We start from the raw sequence: 7199 nt of genomic DNA on the forward strand, positions 1-7199 counted from the left end.
TTGCCCTTACTACTCTTCAGCAATTTCCCAATCTTCTCAAGTATTTACATTACCTTTTTATCTGTAGGATTATATACCAAGAAACCAAAACAAAACAGACCAGCCACCGGCTCGAACCGAACCCCCGCCGTCCTTAGAAACTGATTTTTTTGTTTTGTTTTGTTTTCTGGCTGAGTCTCGATCACCACCCTACTTCCACCCCCCGCTAAGGTTCTTGCTCAATCTCCCTAGAAAACCTGAATTGTTTCATCGCTTCCAGTCAGCCCCCTACGTGGTCTGAAATAAAATGAAAGCACAAGCCGCGGAGTTTAAGAAGGCAGCCTGAAGGCGGGGGGCTGAGGAGGGGTCGGGGCGCTGCAGAGTCAGCCAAGTGGCCGAGGAGGGGCCCCCTGCGCATCGCGACGGCCCTCGCCCCCCGCCCGGCGCGCACGCACACACACATATACACACTCACACTCACACACACACACTCACACGCCGCGCTCCGACACCGCCTCACCTCTCGCTCCGCCCGTCCGGCCCCCTTCCCTGCCCCCTGCGGGACCGGCCTGCGCGCAGCGCTGGAACCACGTAGGAGGCGGCGGCGGCGGCGGCAGCCCCGGCCCCGGGAGTGGCAGAGTCTCTGGCCCGGCCCAGAGTGAACGAGCAGCGGGGCTCCAGGGCGCATCCCAATCCCCGCAGCGCCTCCTCCGCCGCCGCCGCCGCCGCCGCCTCCTCCTCCTTCCCCTCCTCCTGGCTTCATTCACCCTCCCAGCAGCCGCGCAGCCGTTCACTCCCGGCTCCGGGCAGCGCCTGCCGCGGCTCCTCGGCTCCTGCCGCGGGTGCTGGAAGGGGCGCCGGCCCGGACTGGGGCGCTCGCGGGCTCCCGGCTCCGGGCGGCGGCGGCCGCTGCACATGATCAGGAAGCGGCCGCACCAACAGGGCGGCGGTGGCGGCGGCAGCCAGGGCCGCCACCGCCACTCCAGCCGCGCTCCAGGCACCCGCACACCCGCTACCCCGGCGCGGTCCCCAAGGCCACCCCTCCGCGCCCCCCGCCTGGCACCCGGCCGCGCGCAAAGTCCCGGCCCCTTGGCTGGAGCAGTCCCTTCCCAGCCCACAGCCGTACACCCAGCGAGGCCGGCCACCGAGGGGAGACTCTCGCCCCGGGACGCGGAGGCCGGGCGACCACCGGCGGGGAAGTGCAGTCCTCCCCGAGACCCCCCCCCCACCGCCCTCTCCCGGGAGGAGGAATGGGAAGAGGGCGGCCGGGAAAGGGACCAGCCCCCGACCCCGGCCGCCGCCGCCTCCCCCTGCGCCACCCGGAGGGAGGAGGACATGGCTCTCCGCACTCGCAACCGGACCAGCAGCCCCCGGAGCGGGGCGCCGCCGCCGCTCTCCCTGCCCGCGCCCCCCGCCCGGGCGCGCCCCCTAGCCCGCCTGGAGCCCACCGGGCCCCTGACAGCCCCCCCGGCCGGCCGCCCCTGCGCCCAAAGTGGGGGTGTCGGCCCGGGAGCCTGGAGCCGGGGACGGTTGTATGTACATACACACACACGCACACGCACACACACACAACACGACGCGTCGATTCCCTTCGCTCCTCTTCCAGCTGTTTTCCGTGCAGCCGATTGGGGTTTGGGGTTTGTTTGCTGGTTGTTGCTTTTGCCCCTCTCGGGAGATAGGGAGAGGAGGGATTTTAATCTAAATAAGGGGAGAAGGGGATGGGGGAGGGGGGAAAGAATCAGAGGAGGAAAAAAAATAGCCACTTACTGTAAAGTGTAAATGGATCTGGGGTTGCGTGGGGAAGGGGGGCAGAGGGAGAGAAACAATGTCTGGCGGCTGCTCTTGCTCTGGCTGCTGCTCCCCGGGGCTTGTTTTGGATCCCCCTGCAGTGAAACAGGTCCTGTACGGCTCCGCCACTGTAGTAGAAATGATGTCTGCGGTATACTCTGCTCTCTCCTCCTCCTCCTCCTCCTCCTCCCCCTCCTCCCGCTTCCCTCCCCTCCCTCCTCCCTCCGCCCTCCCTCCCTCGCGCTCTCTCGCGCTCGCTCGCTCGCTCGCTCCAGTATGTAAATGTGTAATAGAAGCCAAATATGGAGCAGTTGGCTGCCGCCGCCGCAGCTCAAGGATCCGACTTCATGGGGGTGGGGGGCACCCTCTGGCGGGCGGCCCGGCGAGCAGCACCGAGCCCTGAGCGCACCGCGCGGCGGCCGGCCCGCGCCCTTAACCCTTCGCGGCGCGCGGCCCGGGGAGGCGGGCACCTTTCCCCAAGAGTGGCTTGGGACGGGGCGCGGGGGAGGGGAGGCGCGGGCGGGAGGGCAAGGTTCCTTCCAGGTTTGGGAAGGGGGCGGGGAGCTGCGCGATGAGGTAATTGGAGCGGTGACCGGTCGGTCCTCGAGCGCCTCCCTGGGTCCCTGCACCTAGTTGGAGGGGACCGAGCGACCGCGGGGCGCTGCTCAGGCAACCTGGGGGACTCCCCCAAGGGTGTCAGGCTTCAGCTGGCAGCCAATGAAACACCCCAGGGGGGAGGGGAGGTCGGCCGGTTCTAATCCCGACGTGCCCTGGGTCCCCGACGCCCCGAGCCGCGTCTAAAAGGGCTCCCTCCGATGATCAGCTGCACGTCATTTAACCCGCAAACCTGCGTCGCTGCGGCGTTCCGGAACCCAGGCCCGGGGGCTGCGGGGATTGCCTCTGCGTGCAACTCCGCAAAGTTTCCCGGTGCCCCCCGACCGCACAGGCGCCCTCACCTTCGCTGCCTGAGAACGCCCGGCCGTGCCCTCTCTCTCTCCGCAGGTCCGGAAATCGGCTTCGATCTGGAACTACTTACTCCGCTCTAGCCTGGAAAGGAGACCCGCGCACTCCTCTCGCAGCTAATTTGGGATCATTAATTTAATCGGAAATGAGGTAACCGGTGTAGGAGACAGAGAAAGCCACCGGAGCATCAAATGGCAGCTCTCGAGAATCGATGAAGAACTTGAGTCCGCACTCGGTGTTTCAGTGCGGTCCGCGACTCCCACCACCCCGCCCGCCCCTCCGCCTGTCCCGCCGCCAGGTGTGACCTCCACGTGAAGGAATCTTCTTCAGCTGGGCTAACATTGCCAACAGGTGTGGCACCTGGAGGACTGGGAGGCGCCTCCAGACTACCGGCGCTCAGCGCGGCGTTTTTGTTGCAGATGATTCTGGAAGGCCAGTAGGTGTCGGGCAGCACTTGACCTCCTTCAGGTGCTTAGAACTAGGTGGCTGGAAACATGACCCCTTCGCGTAAGTTTCTTTCTGAAAACCACCGCTCTTGACTGTAAGCTGTATTTGAGAGACCTTTTGGCTGAGCTTACTTATGACCTAACGGTTAGTCACCAACTGAGGCAGGGCAGAGAATGATCAAAACATGTGTCAGGTTTTACACAACTCTGGCCTGCAAGAGCCTACGTGCTCTTGAAATAAAAATAAACATACGAGTGAGGAAAGTGCGGAGCCCCGGAAATATTTTCTCTCACATTTTTGAAATGCCGTGCACATGTAAGTGGCTATTTAAATGTAACTACTACTGTTCACTCTTACTCATTTCTACAACTCCCCCCCCCCCCCATTTAAAAATCGATGATTGTTAAGGTTGAAACCTCGGGTTGGTCTAAAGTGACATTGTTGGTCTCATTACAGCCTCTAGCGGACAGTTAACATCAGTTTCCTGAAAAGGCTCTGATAGGTTTTGTTTTCGTTCACAAGCTTTGTCAAAGTGAAGGTTAGCACGTCAGAGCATAACCGGGTAAAATATCCCCCACCCCTATTCTCACCCCCGCCCCCAACCCTCTACTTGGCAAAGTCGACTTCAGAAAGGAGCAGAAGCTTGTTGGCTTTGAATAGCAAAGACGCATGCTTTGTGCTGCAGGTATCATTATTACTGGACTGTGAATAAACAGAAAGCTTCTGCTATTCATTTCAGTTTCAGACAGCTTTCATAAAAACTAAATTCATCTCAAATATTTTTATAACAGAAAATATTGGTTGCCATGTTTTTGGCTTAACTGCGATGTTTTTATTCCAACTCATAATCTGCAAACTGTCCAATCCACCTCCACTCTATTTTTAGACATCTTACATTTAGATAATTTTCAGTTAAAAAGCTAATATTGTAATTATTACGTTGGTGCAACCAGTTAATCTACATGATTTTAACAACCTTAAAACACATAATTCAGATTAGAGTGTCAATTAATTTAAATGTTCTCTCAAGGAAGCTAAATATGTATATTACTGAAATGGTAAAAACAATAAGAAACGTGTCATTTACTTTCTTAGCCATTGAGATTAAAGCCATTAGCTGCCACCAAAAGTTGCCACTATTTCTTCCTGCAAGATCCAGCGTAAACACCATACTCATGAAACAGTCTCCTTACCTTTAGTACTGAAATATTTTGTTTTCAGATGGCAAAATATTAAATGTACAATCACAAATAAGACACTGATTCTTTAGATACAAGACTTTCTCATGCAAATAAAAACTCAATGAGAAAGGGCAGAGCTTTCAAGAAGCTAGTAGGCAAACATAGATAGTACTGTAGTCCCAGTCATAAGCTGATGTTATGTTTGTGCAAGCGTAAGTCAACTTTTGAAATTACAGGAAACAGATAAATAAGGCCCGATGAGCTTGACTCATAACCTGTGTTGCAGATTGCTTAAATACCATGAAAAATAATTGTAATCACAGACCTATTTTACTGTTTTGGTGGTATCTACTCTTGAAGATTTTAAATGGACCAGCACATATATCATATAATTACATATTACACCCTTACTTCTTAAAGTGTAGTCTTTAGCCGCAGCAGCACTAAGGAGATTTTTAAACGTTCAGAGTCAAGGGTTCTACCCCAGACATACCAAATCAGAAACTTTCTTGAACCAGGCCCCTGGGTGATTCCTCAACACATTATCAGGTGAAGAACAGTGGTCTATATCACAGGGATCAAGCTAAATAAATTGGGGCACAGGTGCAGAAGCTAATTCCTCTCTTTCTTGCTTGCTCCTTTTTATTAATTACAGCCTTTTATTAATTTGTGCATTGCAATGAAGAATTATTACATTATATGCTTTGGATAAATACTACTGCATTTTAAGAGCACACATCTGCATCATTATTGCCGAAAGAGAATGCTCTGCTGAGGAATGTACTGGGGTCTTAAACATGAACATTTTCTTCATGGCAGCAGAGGGAGCACAAGAGTGCTTAATAAAACCAGTGCACAGGTTTCTCCACACCACAACAGATTTTAAATTGTAGTATATGTTTTCATTGGAAGTAGCCTGTTACGTAGTTCAAAATGAAGCAAAACAACGGAAAAAACACAAACAGCTTCCCAGGTCATAACAACTACGTAATTGAATAGACTGGAAGTTGAAGAAAATAAAGATAAACTTCTTTAGGGTTTTAGGCTTGAATTGTTAAAAGAAATTGGACCTCAAAAATGAAAAAGATGCCTCACCTTTGCTCTACTCAAAAACAAAGATAACACAATACAGAATCAGGCAACCGTGGCAGAGTCGGTTCACGGGACCCTACATCAGGTAAGTTCATTTCATTTGGTATCATACATGTTGGTTAAGGTCCATGGGCCTTTCCCTGTGTTTACATTCACAATAATTTTAGGTGCTTGTCCTTAATGCCTGCAGTGGTGAAGTTTTAGCTTTCAGTTATACCTACGCAGCATTTCATCCTCTTCACTGCTCATCTTGCACCCTCAAAAACTCCCTTGAAGCAGATAAGATACGTGATAAAACCCAAGTATCAAAAAAGTTATGGAACCAGGTCGTGCTTTCATAATATTGAGTCATTTAATTGTTTCAATAATGCTTTGAGGTGTTGGTAAATGAGGGCAATTATACAGACTAAAGATACAGAACATTTTTATGGTTTTACAGGTTTTTCAAAGTTATTCTTAGTTAATATGTTTATATATGTATTATTTACGAGCAGTTATTTATTCTGCATCTCCAATAACTGGACCTGAGAATATAAAATTGAGTAAGACATCTTAGTGTGCTAGTTCAGAGTAGAACAAACTTTACCTTTGGAAAATTGTTAGTTTTTACCATGATGAAATGCAAAGATTCATAGTTGATTGATCCAGTCCCTGCCAGAATTGATCAGACTTCCAAATATGAGAATCAAACACTAGAATCATTAAAAATTTGGGAGGTAGGGGGGAACAATTGTATAACTCTTGAGCAAAAGTTGACTTAGAAGCTAATATTAACATTTCAAATTTGTATGACAAACAAATATGAAGATATAATGTGTATTTTATTTGACTGTCTTCCCTATCACAAAATCACATGAGTAAGTTGAGTTGGTAAACATTTATTTATTTTTATCTTTTTTAAAATGCTAAAAAGAATTTCTCTCCCACACTAAGGAGGGTTTGCCAAGTTTCTGCCTGGAGCAATTTGTTATGGCTGTGTAATAAATCCCGGAAAGTTTGAATTTTTAATGGAAACACTGACAGAATAAAGAGGGTGTAATCCTACATATGTCATTTAAAAATCTGAGCAAACCGTAGTGTGCTTGCAAAACAAATATACTTTCCTTAGATTGCACTCACAAATAAGGCTGGGGACACGAGAAACGTAAAACAAACTCAAAAGCGAAAAACACTCACACAATAGACTCTGAAGTCAGCTCACCACACCCAGACTAAAGTCACTGGGCTCTGTGCATGGCACCGAGACTGTTAAAGGACATGCTTCTGAATCATCTCTCTTGACCCTCTACCAAACTGTAGCCAGACAGGCTTCCTGGTAATGAAAATAGAATTACCATTAGGCAAGAGTGAAATTAAAGTCATTGTACTCAACCATTGGCCAACAGTCTATGATTTCACAGTACCCATCTTTGAAATACGACTCTATAATTAAAAAAAGCTACCTTAAGTCTGCACTATCCGTTATGTTTATTGAGCACTTGAAATATGTGATTAGTCCACATTAAGATGTGCTGTGTGAAATATTCCTCAGATTTTAAAAATTTGGTTTAAAAAATATATATTTTATATATAATATATACGTATTATATATCATTCATTATATTAATTATATATGTTATATATATGCAATACTCAATTTTTATATTGATGTTGAAATAAAAATATTGGGTTTTTTTAATAGCATATATTGGGTTGAACAAAATATTAAACTTCATTTTACCTGTTTCTTTACTTTTTTTTTTTTTTTTT

At 49.3% G+C, this 7199-nt stretch overlaps 1 protein-coding gene and 1 long non-coding RNA gene across 6 annotated transcripts in view; one reads left to right on the forward strand and one right to left on the reverse strand.

The window, feature by feature from the left end:
• The window catches only part of ATXN1 (ataxin 1), a 459925-nt gene extending 457974 nt beyond the window's left edge, over positions 1-1951 (reverse strand). For 3 of the 4 annotated variants that reach the window (XM_017521371.2, XM_017521362.2, XM_017521388.2), the window contains exon 1: positions 1747-1951. The gene's annotated coding sequence lies outside the window, so the exon portion shown is untranslated. Of the gene's footprint in view, positions 1-499; positions 575-1746 lie in introns of those variants that run through there. The other variant, XM_037736012.1, reaches the window with a different exon arrangement.
• A 106-nt stretch (positions 1952-2057) lies between these two features.
• The window catches only part of LOC108299367, a 14958-nt gene continuing 9816 nt past the window's right edge, over positions 2058-7199 (forward strand). For both annotated transcript variants that reach the window (XR_001822930.2, XR_005198932.1), the window contains exon 1: positions 2058-5535. This is a non-coding gene — a long non-coding RNA (uncharacterized LOC108299367). The remainder of the gene's footprint in view (positions 5536-7199) is intronic.

This window comes from Cebus imitator, unplaced genomic scaffold (assembly GCF_001604975.1).
Source record: "Cebus imitator isolate Cc_AM_T3 unplaced genomic scaffold, Cebus_imitator-1.0 Scaffold21, whole genome shotgun sequence".
Classification (NCBI taxonomy): Eukaryota; Metazoa; Chordata; class Mammalia; order Primates; family Cebidae; genus Cebus; species Cebus imitator.